The sequence below is a fragment of the Anser brachyrhynchus genome, assembly GCF_964034855.1.
Source record: "Anser brachyrhynchus genome assembly, chromosome: 4".
NCBI classification, from domain to species: Eukaryota; Metazoa; Chordata; class Aves; order Anseriformes; family Anatidae; genus Anser; species Anser brachyrhynchus.
In genome coordinates, this window is record NC_137698.1 from 17,787,220 (window position 1) to 17,807,150 (window position 19,931).

Here is a 19,931-nt window from a genome sequence, read left to right on the forward strand (position 1 = left end):
ATTGATATCGCTAATGCATTTTTCTCCATCCCTCTAGCAGCACAGTGCAGGCCACAGTTTGCTTTCACTTGGAGGGGAGTCCAATATACTTGGAATCGGCTGCCCCAGGGGTGGAAACACAGCCCTACCATTTGCCATGGACTGATCCAGTCTGCGCTGGAGCAGGGGGAAGCTCCTGAACACCTGCAGTACATCGATGACATCATTGTGTGGGGTGACACTGCAGAAGAAGTTTTCGAGAAAGGGAAGAAAATAGTCCAAATCCTTCTGAAGGCCGGTTTTGCCATAAAACAGAATAAAGTTAAAGGACCTGCACGAGAGATCCAGTTTTTAGGAATAAAATGGCAAGATGGACGCCGTCAAATCCCAATGGATGTGATCAACAAAATAACAGCTATGTCTCCACCAACTAGCAAAAAAGAAACACAAACTTTCCTAGGTGTCGTGGGGTTTTGGAGAATGCATATTCCAAATTACAGTCTGATTGTAAACCCGCTCTACCAAGGAACCCGTAAGAAGAATGCTTTTGAATGGGGCCCTGAGCAACGACAAGCCTTTGAACAAATTAAGCAGGAAATAGTTCATGCAGTAGCCCTCGGGCCAGTCCGAACAGGACCAGATGTAAAGAATGTGCTCTACACCGCAGCCGGAGAGAATGGTCCCACCTGGAGCCTCTGGCAGAAAGAACCTGGGGAAACTCGAGGTCGACCCCTGGGGTTTTGGAGTCGGGGATACAGAGGATCTGAAGCCCGCTATACTCCAACTGAAAAGGAGATATTGGCAGCATATGAAGGAGTTCGATCTGCTTCGGAAGTGGTCGGTACTGAAGCGCAGCTCCTCCTGGCACCCCGACTGCCGGTACTAGGCTGGATGTTCAAAGGAAGGGTCCCCTCTACGCATCATGCAACTGATGCTACATGGAGCAAGTGGGTTGCACTGATTACTCAGCGGGCTCGAATAGGAAACCCCAGTCGCCCAGGAATCTTGGAGGTGATTATGGACTGGCCAGAAGGCAAATACTTTGGGATATCACCAGAGGAGGAGGTGGTTCGTGCTGAAGAAGCCCCCCTGTACAACAAGCTACCGGAAAATGAGAAGAAATATGCCTTGTTCACTGACGGGTCCTGTCGTATTGTGGGAAAGCATCGGAGATGGAAAGCTGCTGTATGGAGTCCTACACGACGAGTTGCAGAAGCTGCTGAGGGAGAAGGTGAATCGAGTCAGTTTGCAGAAGTAAAAGCCATTCAGCTGGCTTTAGATATTGCTGAACGAGAAAAGTGGCCAGTTCTCTATCTCTATACTGATTCATGGATGGTAGCAAATGCCCTGTGGGGGTGGTTACAGCAATGGAAGCAGAACAACTGGCAGCGCAGGGGCAAGCCCATCTGGGCTGCGGCATTGTGGCAAGATATTGCTGCCCGGGTAGAGAACCTGGTTGTAAAGGTACGCCATGTAGATGCTCATGTGCCCAAGAATCGGGCTACTGAAGAACACCAAAACAACCAGCAGGTGGATCAGGCTGCTAAGATTGAAGTGGCTCAGGTGGACCTGGACTGGCAACATAAAGGTGAATTATTTATAGCCCGATGGGCCCATGACACCTCAGGCCATCAAGGTAGAGATGCAACCTACAGATGGGCTCGTGATCGAGGGGTGGACCTGACCATGGACACTATAGCACAGGTTATTCATGACTGTGAAACATGTGCTGCAATCAAGCAAGCCAAACGGTCAAAACCTCTTTGGTATGGAGGACGATGGCTGAAATATAAATATGGAGAGGCCTGGCAGATTGATTACATCACACTCCCTCAAACCCGCAACGGCAAGCGCCACGTACTTACAATGGTGGAAGCAACCACCGGATGGCTGGAAACATATCCTGTGCCCCATGCCACCGCCCGGAACACTATCCTGGGCCTTGAAAAGCAAGTCTTATGGCGACATGGCACCCCAGAGAGAATTGAGTCAGACAACGGGACTCATTTCCGAAACAACCTTATAGACACTTGGGCCAAAGAACATGGTATTGAGTGGGTGTATCACATCCCCTATCATGCACCAGCCTCTGGAAAAGTTGAACGATACAATGGACTGTTGAAGACTACACTGAAAGCAATGGGTGCTGGGACATTCAAAAATTGGGATACACATTTGGCAAAGGCCACCTGGTTAGTCAATACCAGGGGATCTGCCAACCGAGCTGGACCTGCCCAATCAAACCTGTTACGCACTGTAGAAGGGGATAAAGTTCCTGTAGTGCACGTAAGAAACATGCTGGGTAAAACAGTCTGGGCTACTCCTGCCTCAGGAAAAGGCAAACCCATTTGTGGAATTGCTTTTGCTCAGGGACCTGGATGCACTTGGTGGGTAATGCAAAAGAATGGGGAGGTCCGGTGTGTACCTCAAGGGGATTTGATACTGGGTGAGAATAGCCCATGAGTTGAATTGTAGTATGTTAATTATTATATAATAATGTATGTCATCACTACCATGATTGCTATATATCATAGATGAAAATGGTGATTAATTAGAATGTATTGGACAGAGTGTAACCTGAGCATGACATAAATGGTATGGAATAAGGGGTGGATATCTGTCCTGGTTCCAGTTAGGACAGAGTTAAGTAGCTCATAGTAGCTGGTAGGGTGCTATGTTTTGGATTAGGATGAGAAGAGCGCTGATAACATGCTGATGTTTTAATTGTTGCAGAGCAGTGTTTACACCAGGCCAAGGACTTTTCGGCTTCTTGCTCTGTCCTGCCAGCGAGCAGGCTGGGGGTGCAGCAGGAGCTGGGAGGGGACAGACCCAGGACAGCTGACCCAAACTGGCCAAAGGGGTATTCCATACCATCTGACGTCATGCTAAACAATATATAGGGGTGGCTGGCCGGGGTGGGGGGGCCGGCTGCTCGGGAATAGGCTGGGCATCGGTCAGCGGGTGGTGAGCAATTGCATTGTGCATCACTTGTTTTCTTACACATTATTATTGTTAATACTATTACCATTATCACTATTATTATTATTATTGTTATTATTATTTTCCTGTCTTAATAAACTGTCTTTATCTCAACTCACAGGCTTCACTTTCCCGTTTCTCTCCCCCCATCCCAGAGAGGGAGGGGGGAGGGTGAGCGAACGGCTGTGTGGTGTTTAGCTGCCAGCCGGGTTAAACCACAACACTGTCATTACTGAATACCTCAGTAGTTTAAATCTATTTAAGAATCACTACATAATGGCGTATACTGAATATTCACCATCTAGATTCTTTCTTTCCCATGTTGGTCAAAGCTTAATGGACTTATCTGCAGCTAATGAGGAGGAAAAACTTCCAAGGGACTTGGATGTAGTAAATGAGTAATGAACGAGGTTTAAACAAACATGAAAACTAACCTTCGGTAACCTATCCATTGAACAGTATAAAATATACTTAGACACAACAACAACATGCACCAAATTACTGCTGGGCTATAGAGTCCAAGAATACTGCAAGAATTTTAATTTACTATTGCCATAAAAGGAAGCAACGCATTAGTCTGGTCTGATGAGCTAGGTTGCCCTGTGTTGACCTACCGTGCTACATCTGTTGAGGCTGATGAAAATCTGTGCCAGATGGAAGAGACATGGATTGCAGCTGCAGTAAGTGACAGATCTCCTCCTACAGTATAAAGCACCTGAATTATTTTTTTTTAACTGTTATTTGGAGGGCAGATGAGTGTTTAAGAGGATTTTGGAGTATTTTGAATCTTTAAAAAATTAATTCTGTCAATGAACAGCCAATATTAATCTGTACGAAATTGCTAGGCTAGGGGAGGAGGGATTCTTTGTTCAACGATACTGAAGAGTTTGAATGCTAGATAGATGGAACAAATGGGTGGGGTGCTTAAGCTAGTTTTCTTCTCTAATTAGGAAGGAAATGAGTTGTTTATGCTTGTTTTGATGGCCACAAGGCTCTTAAGAATAACTCTCCCAAGACATCCTATATAAATATATTTTTGTAAAATCCAATACATGAATGCATTGATTTAAAAACTAGGCTTCAGAAAATAAATTTTAACCACATATTAATTAAGGTTGAAGAGACTAGAACACATGTTTTGAAGCAGCTGGAATCAAGATTATTTTACTCTCTTGATATGGTAATTTAAATCAGCTCTAAATTTGCAGAAATAATAATAGTAGTTAGCCAAACCTGATTTCCATCATAGATGTACTGACCCTAGGTGGTACACATAATTTTGTGTTTTTCAATAAAATATTTTCTTCAAGCACTTTTATTAATCCTAATAAAATCCTTATGATGACCATTAGGGAATGTATGTATATCATGTATGTATATCAGTATGTATATAAAGCCCATATAGATGTGAAACAAATAAGAGAAGAATAATGAATGAATATGCACCAGCCATTTTGGGAGAGTTACTGAATATTTCATGAAGTTTAATAAATTAGAAGGATTGGCTATTAAGAGGTAAATTTGTTACAAAGAGGGACAATAATATTGTATCTGAAACACAGATGACTAATATTGGTACTTTATAAAAAACTACACATAAAATACTTCATTAAAAGAACTCAGAAGTTTAAAAAAAAGTTTGTAGAATTCTAGAAGGTATCTTTGTACATTTGTAAAATGCAGGTTTTTTTGTTTTTGTTTTTTACTGCATGATCTTTTTTTTTTTTTTTTGTATTTAATACACAGTATAGAAAACCAGAGACTTTATAGATTTTTTTAAATTATTAGTGAAGTGTCAACAGAAATTAACTAGCTGAAAAAAAAAGACAAAGAAAAAGAAAAATTAACTAAAAGTGAAAGACTGCTTAAGAGAAAAATTAAGTACTGATTAATGAAAAATTCAACCTGGAAGGTTAGTGGCTAACAGGATTAAGAAAGTTATTTATGCCTTTTCCTAATATAGGTGATCTCCATCAGCATACAAAAGTTGTATCTTGTTACTTCTTGTGACCCATAGGAAGTGATTCAAAAAAAATGTGGATCAGATATACTCTGCTGAGAGTATTCAATCAGAGAAAAATACTTAATACAAGATTAAATCTCTTAAATCACTCATTAGTCCTTTGCACATCACTCATGTTCTTTGGCTCTTTAATAATTAAATCACTAAGTTTTACTAGAAGACATTAACCTAAAGGTTCATTCAATGTCTGTTACTATTGAAAGTGATAAACATTTGTATTATATTTGTCTGCAGCGTGATTAAGTTAATAAAGGGCAATAATTAACAATGTTAAGCAGCCATATTGGAATACTGGAAGATCATACAATCATAGAATATCCCGAATTGGAAGAGACCCACAAGGATCATCAAGTCCAACTCCTGCCTCCACACAGGAGCACCCAAAAATCAGCCTTGTGTCTGAGAGTGTTCCAAACGCTTCTTGTACTCTGGCAGGCTCAGTGCCGTGACCACTGTCTTGGGGAGCCTGTCCCAGTGCCCGACCACCCTCTGGGTGCAGAACCTTTCCCTAATGCCCAGCCTGACCCTCCCCTGTCCCAGCTCCATGCCATTCCCTTGGGTCCTGTCGCTGTCCCCAGAGAGCAGAGCTCAGCGCCTGCCCCTCCGCTCCCCTCGTGAGGGAGCTGCAGGCCGCCATGAGGCCTCCCCTCAGCCTGCTCTGCTCTGGGCTGAACAAACCAAGGGGCCTCAGCTTCTCCTCATACATCTTCCCCTCTAGACCCTTCACCAATAGGGGAGGAAATATTGTAGTAATACTAACCACTATTCTAAATGTAATACTGTGGCAACAAGACACAAAGAAGTGATAGAAGTTACTTAAAGACTCACTGTCCTCACTGTACCTTGTCTGAAACACGGTACTCTGGCATACAGCTTTGACTGCAAGCAAGGACATCTCTGCAAGTTAGAGATAAAAGAAAAAGCTGTAAGAAAAACAGGCAGGAGGACTATTAGATATTTAGAAATGATGGTTAAATTTAACAACAAAATAAATTATGAGAAACCATTTGCTTAGGTAGGGTCATCTCACACCAACATTTTTTTTAGTTTTCCATACTTTGATATTTCTTTTCTGCCACTGCAGTTCAGCATATAGTTGAATGTATCAGAACATTTTTCCCCAATCAGTAATCTCAGACATGAAATTCCTCTCTACATCAAGCAGTTGTAACTGGGAGCTTTTGCTCCTGCAAGTCTAAACTCAGAGTTTCAGCCACATCCATTTATCTTGAGAATTCTCTTTCAGAGCTGAATTAAGAGTTTTGTGCTCTTGGAAAAGCGTATCATGATCCACAGCAGCCCAAAATTCTGGGAATAACTAAGGAATCCAATGAAAGTGTGAAAGCTTGCCGTTTGGACAAAGCATTCAACACTACTTATTCAAAATTATTTATTTCATTCAGAGATGTGGATCAACAGATTTCAGTCCATCCTGAAATTTTGAAAAAAATTAATCACAATGAGTTGGGCAAAAAGTATTCCTTGAAAGATGAAGGTTTCATTTTGCCCCTTAAATCTGCTCATGTGAAAAAAAATTAAATAATTTATAAACACAGGAAATGTTTAAGAAACATCTGAAAGTCTAAGTATTTTGTTTCTGAAGTTCTGGAGACGTCTACTTGAAACCAAGTAATTCATTGAAACAGGCATGAGTTTGCTAAATAGTTGGAGTTAATAAATATTCTTTTCTGCCAAAACACCATATCAGTATTGTACAAATGGGGTTCTGCTTGTTAATTCCATTGAACATAAGGATTTGAAAGAAGTTATCTGGTAAGTAACTTTATTTGAAGCAATAAAGAAAAACATGTTGCATTCCTTCCAAAGATTTAAACTAATGCATACCTAACACCTTTACTTGTCTACTCAGTCTGAATTTTTTTGATTACTCTCTGTCCGTGAACAAGTTATCACACAGGCCAATTTCAGAAATTGGCCAACTAAGACCACATTACATTTAACCCAATCTTTTATCTTTAAAATGTTGCAAAAACAATTATCAGGAAACCAAACCATTACTGCAGACTACTTCATTATTCTTCCTCACTCTGCATGGTCCTTTGCTTTGTGAGTACAGCCTTTGAAAGCAATTGAATAAAACAGAATAAAATTGGCATGCTCAAAAGCTATTAAGAATTGCACATTATTGCCCAAAAGCCACATAAATGTGTACACTAATATAACATCATACTATGTCTTTTCTGCATTGATTTCTCTGTAGAAATCAATGACTTAGTATGATAGATGGTCACATAAAGATTGCTGTTGTAGTGGTTGTGAAAAACAACTATAGTTGCAACAGAGGTAGATGTACCAGTCACAATAATAATAATAATATCAATGCTATTGTCTTCTTACAGAGTGTCCTAGAAGATGGACAAGGCATCTTTGAATAAACGTATCAAAAATAATTTCTGCTTTCAATTAATTCCTGTTTCATTTCAATATGACAAATGGTCAATTATGAAAGTGGTGTTTTTAGGGTCAATAACAGATATTTCTGCAGCCCAGAGAAGATTTCCATGGTCTTTCTAAATAATGGGCTATAGCAAAACCAGGTTATTTGGTGTAAACAACCAATCATATACAAAGGTAGCTGGTTTTATATAATTCATTTGAAGGAAGAAGGAACTCTTTGGCCTTTGTTATTTCGTTTTGAAGTAGAATACTATAATCTTGTAAGATAGCCAAAATTTGGTAACCTGTTATGGCACGCTTGATTCCTTGTTCAGACATAAACTTAATCACTTCTTCCCTACAGAGTGGTTTGAGAAGATCCCCAACTCAAACACTGTGCAGAGCCCTACACTTAATTCAGGCAGCCTGCTTACAGAATGGCCAGCCTCAGGGATCTGCTTTAAGAAGGTGGGTCAGTCCAACAAGTCACACGCCATAGCATCACCAATTCCAGACCAAGACTAAGGCTTTGAGAAAGGTATTCTCACACAGCTGTTGGATTATACAACCTTAAGAAATGTGTGATTTGTTTGTTTATTTTTAATTACTGCTCAAAATCTATGGCAGTTTATTGTTTTTGGTGAAGAAAATAATTGATCAATTTTGAGTTGTAAAAATATGTCAGACTTATACCTCTTTTTGCCCTTTAAATATTTATCTGTAGGTCTACACATTGTTTATCTATAGCATTATTTTTTTCCACTTTATAAACTTGCCTGTTATGTCCTTGGAGAAATCCTCATAACTCACAGCTCAGAAGAAAACGTGCTGAAGCACCTGACAGGATGATTTCCTTGCTAACTGATAAGCTTGCCACTATTACCAAACATTTCAAAATTCATAGAATGTTAAGATTTCATCTCCATAAACTGATATGTCAAAAACATATTTGTGCAGCTTTTGCATCAGTTGATGACCTTCCACATTGTTTCACTCCCACAAACAGCTGATCCATTTAGGCCAATCAGGGAAGGCCACTGCATCTGTGTTCGTCTAGCCTGATTCTAGGTTCTACATCACAACAAAATTCATGATGTTGGAAGAGATTTGAATATTGAATGAGAAGAGACCGAATATAAGCAGGAAGCAAGAAAAGGAAAGGAATAAAAAGACAGAAGCAAAAAATGATGGGGAGCCAGGCAGTCAAAAAAGAAACATGGATGTGGAAAATGTTATTTTCTAGCACACATGCAAGGGGAACAAAGCAGAAATTGGAGTCAGAAAGTGACTTCCATCCGAACAAGAAGAACAAGGTCCACACTATTTTGGGAGAACTAAATAGCTCATCAATTTTGCAAGCCTAAATTTATTGGAGTACAGGAAACAAGGTGCTTCCAATCATCTGATATATAGTTCAAATGCAAGTTTCTCTCCCACATATCCAGATTACAGACATATCTTCTTGCTTAGAGGCTTTAAAATACAAAGTCTTTATTATGTAATTATAATTAATATTAAAATGTTTCATTTTAAACTTTTTAATTGATAAAACAAGATTGTTATGAAAACCTTTTTTTTTGCCATGGACACGTGACAAATATACCAAGCAGAGTTATGACAATCCCAAATGGAAATAAGTGATTTTTACCTGAAAAACACAGTGTTTTACATGAATGCTATTGCATTATTGCATAATCATAATATCTCTTTATTGCTTTACATCTTTTAGTTTTTTGTTTTTGTTTTTGTGTTTTTACTATGTAAGATGAAGAGCTATAATTAATCGATGTTATGAAATATTTCAAAGTGGAATGGATAGAAAAGATCTAATATCAAGTATTATTTTTACTCTGAATTTATTATTCTTTTCTGTATTTTTTCCTTTCCTCCTGATATCTATGTTTTCATTCTAACCTTTTTTTTTTTTGTCCTTTTCTCTCTTCAGTTCTCTTTTCTTCCTCAGTCTTCTGTTATTTCTTGCTGCCCCTACCTTATACTACTATTATTTCTTGCTGCCCCTACCTTATACTACTATTTTTAGTTAACCTGTTCCTGTGCCTTTTTCAACCATCATTTAGGCCCAGCAAGAGAGCAAAACCATCTTGCAGAGGGCAAGAACTGAAAAGAACACTTCCCCCACCCCAAGTCTTTCTAAGTACACTTCCCCCACCCCAAGTCTTTCTAAGTACATCCATAACTTTCCCAAGAATTAAGGATATTTGTTGAAATTCACTAGTGTAACACAGAAAAGACACAACTATTTGCTGCTTAAACAGAAATGTACTTCAGAACCATCAGTCATGCAGTACGGTTCTTGTGGCCGCACTGGAGAAAGAGTTATTGAAATTGTAATTTACAGGAAACTACATAATAGGTAAGAACAGAGATATACTATTAGCAGAGTATCTATGGCTTGTTAAAGAGTGGGTTTAATCTTTTAGTTCTTACTGCTTATTACAAATGTAAATTCAAAAGAACAAACATGAATGTAAACAGTTAATGAATTCTTGCATCTATAGTCGTTGTGTTGGTTTAAGTCAGTGACAAAAAATGTGGTAAAAATATGAACTACAGGGAGGTAGGACTAAGTCTCAAGAGATACTTGATGCTAGCATTAATTTAATATAGTCCCTGATTTGACACTGTATATGGTTCAAAACTGAAATGTTTTTCTCTAGTAAAAACTTTCATAGACCAACTTCATTTCAGAGTAGGTTCAGAAGGTGACAAGTGAAGAAGTATGTCATTCTGATTTGCATAATATTAAAGTAAACAAATGAACAGGCCCTTTATCCCTCTCCAAAATTATACTTTGAACAGATCGTTTCCGCTTCGTATGAAAAAAGTTTTTCTGATAAGACTGTTTACTACCAATTATTTTCAAAATGTTGTATTACTAATTTTTTGTTAGTATATATAAAATTATATTGCTCTTAAAACCCAGAGGTTTTCAAAGTGCTGGAATCTCTTTTGAATATGTATTATATTGAAAGACTGCAAAGTTTCTGCTCTCAGTACAACACAGAACAAAGCAGACGGATGAAAAAAAGCTGCTAGACAGGAAACGAAGTCAGAAGTACAATATCTTTAGCTTTTCCTAATTTAGAAATTTGTAACAGTCTGTAAGCCAACAACCACAGTTTGGCTTTCAAGTGCTGAAAACATATGCAGCCTATTAATATTTTTTCTAAGTATTTTCAGATTATCCATTATATATCCAGTATAAACATGTACTTGGAGAAACGGTTCCTGTACAATTTTATACAGGATGATTTTTTCATACTCTGGAAAGACTGGAGAGAAGCATAAGGGATATGAATATCTGTGCACTTCATTATGGCAAGGGAATTATCTTTTTTAAATAAGTTCTTAAAGCTGACATCTCAGTATTTTCTATAAGGTCTATGTGAAAGTTGTGGAATAAGTATTCTACTTTTAAAGTTTTTCTCCAAAATTAAGGAATAATGAAGAGTCATTTCAAAGAAAGGAACTGCAGGAAACGTTCACTATTCTTTTTGAAAGAAAATAACTTATCTAAAACCTTAAGATGTTTATAAAATAGTCAACCTCCTTTTTTCATCTGTAGGTGTTTCTGAGATAATAATAAGGTAAGTCCAACAGATTGCCTAGATGAAATTAAATAGAAGGCTGTTTATAATTATATATACTTAAAGGAACTGTACAAAAGAATACTAAAATACTTCAAATAAACCTGCTTGGAGCTCTTTTGCTGTAGTACCTGCCGCAAAAGGAAAATGAAATTACAAAATAGAATTTTAAAGTTAAGTAAAATCATAGAATTGCTCAGGTTGGAAGGGACACACCTCTGTTGATGTAGCCTGGGATGCAGTTGGACTTCTGGGCTGCAAGCACACACTGCTGGCTCGTGTCGAGCCTTTTGTTTATCACAACCCCCAAACCCTTCTCCAGAGGGCTGCTCTCAATGAGTTCTTCTCCCAGTCTGTACTCCTGTTTGGGATTGCCCTGACCTAGGTGCAACACCTTGCATGTCTAACACCTTAAAATGTCTTCTAGGGATAGCTTGCAAATGGCTAGCTGACATGTATGACAAATACATACAGTTGGTGTTACATTTTCAACGTGTTTGACAAAACTCCTGAGGAAGGCATGATAATTGTTGCAGTAAAATACAAAATTCAATGTTCCTTTTGAAGAACAGATAATTTCATTTCATGTGACTTCCCCCCCTCACCTTCCTCACAAAATGACTTGTATCACCATTTCTAAATTTCTTGGAAACCCATCCAGTCCAATCCACAGTAGAAATGTAATGAAATAATTTGAGTTGAGAAGTATATGGTGTATTTCTGAGTACTAGGTCACTGGTATAGGTGTATGCAGACCTGTTTTACTTCTCTTATTAAACAAATTCAGTTATCTCTTTCCACTTGCTGGTTTGCTTCACTAATTGAGGGTGAAGACACACACTACCATGGTCAGTTAAATGAGGAACCCCAAAACATTCAAGATATTGAAAACAATCTGAAACATAAGAAGTTTTTTTTTTTTTTTTAATATGTTAGATTGTCTTAGAAAATCTGACCTGAAGCAAGCCATAGGTTTGCTTTAAGTCATAACATGCAAGAGAGTCTCCAGGCATTTTCTGATTTTGTAACCTGTGCAGTTTTTGTTGCAGTAGATGATTTTGCAAGACCATTAGATTTGAATTTAAAAAATAACTTCTCTATCCTAAAGTTATATCACAAAAGCACATGTGGAACAAGCAGTTCTGAACATTTGCTAAAGGTTAAAAAAAATATATTTGCACATCATCATCAATAGCTTCCCTTATTCCCATGTAAAGCATGCTGATTCCTCAACTTACTTATTTTTATATAGCTAATTTTTGAAGTATCACATATATGGTCTTAAGTGATCTTAACTACAGAAAAGTGACCTTTAATACTTGTGTTCGCTTGGCTTTATCACTGCATTTGCAGTTGGGTTAGAAAGGCTATAAGAATGCATAAGTCTGTTCTCTGTCACGGTCTTCAACCATGCTAAAGCTGGTTGCTAACAGAGGGGGCACTTAACACACTTTTCCATTACCCCTTTCCTCTTTGATAAATGTATTTCTGACAGAAGAACATTGATAACACTATCAAGTAAATCTTCATACATTAAAGGAATACGCATGTGTGATTTGTCATACATGTTTCAATCAACATGGAAGGCTGATCAGTGTCCATAAAATGATTGTCATCTTTGAAATGATTGTCTAGTTTCCAATTGAAAATCTTTCTTTTGGCAATCATGGTATTTTCTGTGACTCTACAATTTTAATATAATCTGGGTATGCCAGTGCTGCCCCTCCTTTCTCCATCTTTCAGGTGGCATATGAGTAATAGCCATGACACTAAATTATTTCACCACTCTTTCCCATACACACATTGAATGGGAGCTTTTCCAGTTTCCACAATCTATTTATAGATGGAAATTGTATTTTTGTTTTCTGAGGTTTACAGAGAAAGAAATAATAACCCAACAAAATGCAAATTATGTATCCGACTTTTAGCAATAACAACAGTGGAATAAGCAGAAGCTGAAAATCTATAGTTGTTCCAGTGCTGTCAGGCTGATCACTGCAAAGGCAAAGAATCTGTTTCTATGCATACTTATAACACTAATTATTACAGTAAAGTGCCACAGTACCTTTCTGCTTAATCTGTTTATTTTCCCTTATTCAGATAAGAGTTGCCCATTTTGTTGATGTACCGGATCTTGAGCTTAATCTGAACACTACTGATTTGTCAAAGACTCTTCGCAGTTGACAGTGCTGTGAAAAATGCAATTATACAAAGCTGATAGAATTTATTTTTTTTAAGAAGCAGAAACTGTCACATTTATTCACCCTGCATGTAGAAGCCTGCACACAATTATGTCAAAATGTGAAGACATTATAGACAGACATTGGCAGAAATATTTCCGGGACTTTAATGTGTCCAGATTATGCCTAGATCACCAATATAGCTTAGAAAGCATGAAAAATGAATGTATTCAACTAGACTAAATTAACAACTCTTCTCAAAAAGGACTGTAATGAAGTTTTGCTCTTTACCTGATTGATGTTAACTTTAAGTAGCAAGGAGGCCATTCATCTTAAGCAGGAACTGCGGGAAATAAAGTCTGTTATCTTTATAGTTTCGTATCTCTCTTCCTTCAGCAAAAATGATGCACACATACACTGAGAGGACTAAAAAAAAAGAGGGGGGAACCACATAAAAAGCTACTGAAGTTGATAAGAGCTTTAAAGACTATTTTTTTTTCTCCTTTTCTACTTCTGACCTCCACAAAACTAGTGACCTCATAACTGCTAAAGCTCTTCAGAAAGATACAACCTTTCTCCCATAATGAAAGTGCCCATCAGAAAGATGAACTATGCTTTTCTTTCTACTCACAAGACACAGAGCAGGGTTTCTTTCCAGTCACCAGAGTAAACTGAACTTTCTGCCTCTGGGATTGGAAACTTGGATGTGAAAATAGGAACTGGCAGCCTCAGACTGTCCCAGGAGGATCCAAAGTATGCAACTTCTTTTGCTACCAGGTGGGTCTGTCCTAATTCCTCTTGCAAGCTAGCTTCTATGCAATTAAAATCTAAAGAAAAATCTCTAATTTATAATTTAAGATGATAGAAGATGCTGTAAGGATAGAATCATATCAATAAATATACACAACTATACAGAGAGAATATATTTGAATATAGACTAAGAAGTTGTCACTAAGATGGAAAATACAATATACAGATGCATTTTATCTGCAATTAAAGCCACACTAATTGTCTGAAAGAAAACTAAAAACCAAAATATGCTTTTATGATTTTGGATTTGTTTAGATTAGCAACCTGAGGGTTGCCTGAGAAACTGGGAGTCAAGTTTTATAGGAATAGACTTGGAAATTTGTGATGGATTTTGTACCTTTTTTTCATTTTCATTGAAAAAAAACAACACATAAAACAAAAGGAGTTTAAAAGTATATCAATAGTAGAGTAGATCTGTAGAAAATTTAACCTGTAACTTCAGACCTGATACTGAAGATTTTTGCAGAACTGTGAGTGTAAAATACTAGCTAATATCCATCACTAATATCACTTAGAGAGAAAAGCAGATACACTTAGCATGTGGTTAATAGGAAGTCTCTAATTGCCGTCATAGAGAAGTCCCTAGGGAACAGAAAAGTCAATGTTTTCCCTTACTGATGGCTGAAAAGTTTCAATGGTTGCAGAATTATTACACTATAACAGGTGGGGATCCTCTAAAATAATATTAAGTGGCTTTGTTTCTCTTTCAAATAGTTAGAGTGCTTAATGCCTAATGTGGAGACATGCTGGCCAGATCCACGAACAGAACTGTTCCTACTGAGCCAGAGGCCCTGTGTGGAAGACAGTAGCAAATCCCTACTGACTTCAGCAACAGAAACAGACCTCTTATCTCCACCGTTGTAGCATATACCAAGTACACTTCGATTACCTTTTTTCCCCCCCTCCTTTTCTCAATCAATACCAGCCCCCAGCCACCAACTGAAGCATGGTCCTGATAGAGGGCATTCAGCCTTTAACATCAATAACCAACAGCCTTAGCACTTGGCAGCTGCTCTTCCCCCATAGCAGGGAAAGTGGCAATTCAACCAGTGAGCAGCTTATTCATATTCCTGATGACTGCCTCTCTCTAATATCATGTCAGTATTTCATAGCAGTTTCATTTATTGAGCTATTAGATTAAAATCTTGGTTTATCTTGTCATACTGGTGAACACCTACAGCAAAGAATGAACTCAAATGCTGAAGCAAGTTATGGGGTGGAGATGAATCCTAAGGAGCTTTGGATCTGGGTTTTAAAGGCACCAAGTATTTGGAGCAGGATCAGAACACACATGGTGTTACAGCAACCTTCCACTAAGCAGCAGAATCTAGAGATATTTGGACAATCCACCATGTAAAATAGTAGCACATATTGACTGTATACTGACATAGGCTGACACACAGAAACTTTGAAAAATGGTAAGTCTGCAAAACCAGCCACTCAAAACGTGAAAGATGCTATAAATCAACACTGTCAGTGCAAAGCTTGCCTCATTTGCAATTTAAAAACTGAAATCATTTCCACATAGAAGATTTTTGAGATGTCTGCAGAGTTTGGCACCAGAAGTATTAAAATACATTTCAGAGCTTCCTGTTGTGTAAACACAGGATGGATTCTGTAGGAACGGCAAGCTGTCACCATGAACTAGCACAGGAAATGGAGTGAGAAACACTCATACACAGGTTTCAAAGATAGATGGCAAACAGCAAGGATGTATGAGCTTTCATACTACCTATTGGTAGTGCTCCCCAGAGCAGTCTGGATTGGTGTCCCCAAACCTCATGATTCATACTTTTGTTCTTTCACCAAAATATATGTCTCAGCCCGTCTCATTTTTACCAGGCTCTGCTCAAGATCTCCTCACAACTGTCTCTCTGTGCTCTAACCCCTTTAACCATGACTGCCAGTATTTCTCCCTTCCACCTCATCTTTGTCTCCAGCTTCACCTTCATAACCTCTGTTCTATCACATTCTCCCTTCTGTCTTTCATCCAATTTCTCCCATCAGCTTCTTTCTCCTAATTAGTACTATCAAGCTTTTCTTTTCCCTTGTCTGCCTCAGATCCCTGAGGTTATGTCTAAATGAAGAAGTAGCAGAGGATTTATAGGACGAATAATACTTGTAATCCACAGTATGCATATTTTATAGCTATATTTCACTTTTCCAGCAAGTATGACTCCAAATAAAGTCATATTTCCTGATGTGAAATCTGTAATATTAACTACACTTGGGTATTTTATAACATGAAGCAATTGTTTCCCATGATGTGCTTTTGTTTGACTAGAAAGCATGCCAGTGACAAATTACAGTGAAATAAATAACATCCTTTTGAGATGCATTTTATTATTCCTTCCTCGGTTTGTTTGCTTTATTAAAACCATAAAAAGACTTTTGTTACTCCCAAATTTGAGAACTACCTTGGGAAAAACAGCAGCTTTGATTGATTTACTTAAATACTGATAACAACAGCTCTTAGGTGACAAATTGTTTCTAATAATAATAAAATTTTGTTAGAGTTGTCATGCAGAGAAAATGCCATCTTAATTTCCTATTAGACTATTTACATGCGTGAAAAAGTGGGTCAGTGTTAGCTTAGAAATTGAAATTGTTTCTCAAATGCCTGTCACTTGTAATGGATTTTTTTTGTCCTTGTCAGATACTTCCCATTCCAGCCTTATCGGAAAATCCTTCTTTTTCTACTCTTCACTTCAGTTTAATATGTTTTTTCCTTACTGTCTACTCTCATCTTCTTGCTCAGTCTACTAGCCTTCATACTTCCACAGCAGCCCTTCTCTTTTGTTTCCTATTTAAATCCCTCCAGCAAATTATATGAAAAAAAGAAATTCAGGTGTACTACAGAGGTGTCCCCGTTGTAATCTCCAACTGTTACACTTAAGAAAAATTATACTGAGTGCAGAAATTTCAACTCCCTACTTCATAAAGGATGTTAATATGCAAGTGTTGAGGAAATCTGGGTTAGAATTTTCATATCATATGCTATGTGTGTATGCTCAAATAGCTCTAGGCTTTACTTTTCGCTATTGCTAAATAGTGAAATTGATTGTTTAGAAGGTTCTCATTTCTAAGCCTAGTGAGAATGAAATAAGATTGATGATATATTTAGGTTACCAAATATACACTTTTTTCTTGAAAATCAACACATCTGTAAATGATATAGATGGACATAATCATCTGTATGATATGCCCATGTTACCTTAAAATACTCAGTGCTTGTATACTTGTTATCAGGAGTTCAAAATTGTTATATACTCAAGTAGAAAAATTGAATTTTTTTTCCAATGTGTGTTGGTTTATTTATATTTTAATGCTTATATAATTAAATAAATCACATACTACTCCAGAATATTCATTCACAAGAAGCTAGAATTTTGGAAGAAATGATTATGCCAAATTGCAACAACTATGAGGCAGATGAAGCCTTTCTAAATTCCATTATGTGCTACATAAATAATACAATATTCAGTTAAAAATTCTACTAATTTTCAAGGAAAATAAAGATGAACATGCTTTATTTGCACATTTTGTAAAGGGTAGCATGTTTATGGAGTTTACAAAAAAATCTGTCCTATTTTGACACTTGGAAACGTGTAAAAATCACCTCCATAATAATTTTAAGAACCAAGTCAAACAAGTCCTGTTTAGTGGGAAAAGTTTGAATGTAGTCATCTATGCATTGACCTCACTGCAGACTGCTGAGGAAAGGCAAAAAGAATGTTTGATGAGAATTTACCAGAGCAAAAGATGTGGTGTTTTGGACTAAGTGATTAAGGTTCAAGAATTAGAGACATCACACAGATCTCCATCAGATTTCTGGATGAAGCTGCTCATTTATTTTGTTTCCATACTACAGAACATGTGTGTCTGTAGTAGCATACACGCGTACACTTTCCTTTATTCTCACCTTTCTCCCATACACTTCATAAAACAACCCCCACTTCCCATATCCACTGAAAAATACTTAAGCATGACAAAGATTATATGGTTATACACTGAGAAGTCAGGAGGCACACCAAAGTGAAGTTTGAACTTTCATGGTTTGTGGTAATGGCTCTCTCATTACTGCTCTTTGTGGTCTCATAGGCATACTGATAAATTCTAGTTCAGTCAAGGCATAGAAATAATCTTCTAAGTCTATTTAGTTCTTCATTCTTTTCACAAGAAAATTAACAGATTAAAACAAATTTGATTTTATTTGCCAGGGAACTCCAGTTCGTCAGTGATATCCAAGGTACGTAAAGGAAATGGGCAAAAAAAAGAATAGAGACTCTTGCTCTTTCATAGAAGATAACCCCATATAAATAGACTATGATGAATGTTGGTTATGAAACGAGTGAGATTTTAATGTAAATCTCAGCAGTTGAACTGAGAAGAGTTAAACAGTTCTGAGTTACTGAAGCAAAACTTAAGAAAGTAATTAGGTAAGGAATAAAAATGCTACTTCAAGTTTTTGACAGATGCAGCTCACATCTATAGAAATATTCTTTTGGGATCCTCTTTTTTAGCCCTGTTCTTATTCTCATCCTTGTACAAGAAACAATTATTTTTTGCTGCTTTGTACTACAATGATAAGCCAGACTGTCAGCTGCTCATTGCACTACTTTTTTCCAAATGTGGAATCTGCAAGATTCTGGTTCCTAACCCTGCTAAAGCTGCCTTCACTTCAATCCCATCTGCCCTACAAGTGCACGTTGAAAGGTTTTTTTCTGTGTTTAAAAAGACCATTTTCAGAAGGCAGCTGTCATTTTCATGGAATAAGTTTTCTCCTGAATCATTTGCATCTCAACATCATTTTGCTGTTTATATGTTAGCTAAGGTATGTTTGACACAATCAGGTTAGAAATACTGAATATTTATGCCTATCTATTGTATACAGAAAAGGAGACATAGCCTAGTAAAACCAAAATATCTTGTTGACAGTCCAAGATTTTTCAGCTTTGATAACAATATAATCCACAATGTGCTCTCCAAAGGAGTAAGAATACAGAAGACCACAACAGGAAACATGCAGTTAACTTAGGCCATAGCATTATACAGTGACTTATATTTATTGATATGAACATTACTGTAAACACACCAAAAATATCTACTGACAAGTTTTACCAAACTGCCGCAATAACTGCCTGCAGCAATGCTAACATGGGATCTCAACAGGTCCAGGACATCAAAGGGAGACGGTCAAAATAAGTTGGAAGATCCCCAAAGCCCCAGGTTCTGTCTGAAGGTTATTTAACAAGCATCACTACCTCTTCTGGGACAGCATAAAACCTAGTTTATGTACATATTGAGGTGATATCTTTGAGTTTATTCTGTGGTCTTTAGGGATTCCATGACTATTCCCTAAAGACAAAGGGAAGGAACTCAGAAGAAGAAAGAACTGGGGAAAAGTATGTTACCATGTCAACTTTAATACAAAGGTATATAAATCAAAAATGTTCATAAGAAAAATGAAATTAGTTTTATTAAGGTTCAGGAAAAAATGTAAAGCAAGTTTATTTGGAGCAAAGCAAGGAAGTGACAGAGCTGGGAAATATAAAATGTGGTAGATCACCAGGCTACTTTGAGGTAATAGTGCCTGAGTCTTTAAAAGCATTGCGTATGTCATTTTACTTACCCTTCAAAGCTGAATTTTTGAGATTCTTCAAAGAGAAGCACGAAGACAAGAATGAATCATGTTATTAAATATGATTTGAAATGTCTATACTACTTCATTATTTTTCTCAGTGACCATGTTTTCCACCTTTGCAAGGTGGAAGCATTCTTGTTAGTTAACTATTGTTGTAATAATATTACAACAAAAATTGAGCCCAGGTGAAGCTAGCTTATCAAGACAGAGGTGGTTGTTTTTTCTTTTAGTCTTTGTAAATCCTATTAAATAGCGTGTATACATACACAGACATATATAATACACATATATATACATACACATAAACCTGA

At 37.3% G+C, this 19,931-nt stretch overlaps 1 protein-coding gene across 1 annotated transcript in view; it reads right to left on the reverse strand.

Annotated features, from left to right (window-relative positions):
• SGCZ (sarcoglycan zeta) overlaps nt 1-19,931 on the reverse strand; it is a 481,028-nt gene that overhangs the window by 414,917 nt on the left and 46,180 nt on the right. The window contains exons 3-4 of the transcript XR_013950529.1: nt 5,824-5,904; nt 3,573-3,657 (exon numbers count right to left, since the gene is read on the reverse strand). The gene's annotated coding sequence lies outside the window, so the exon portion shown is untranslated. The remainder of the gene's footprint in view (nt 1-3,572; nt 3,658-5,823; nt 5,905-19,931) is intronic.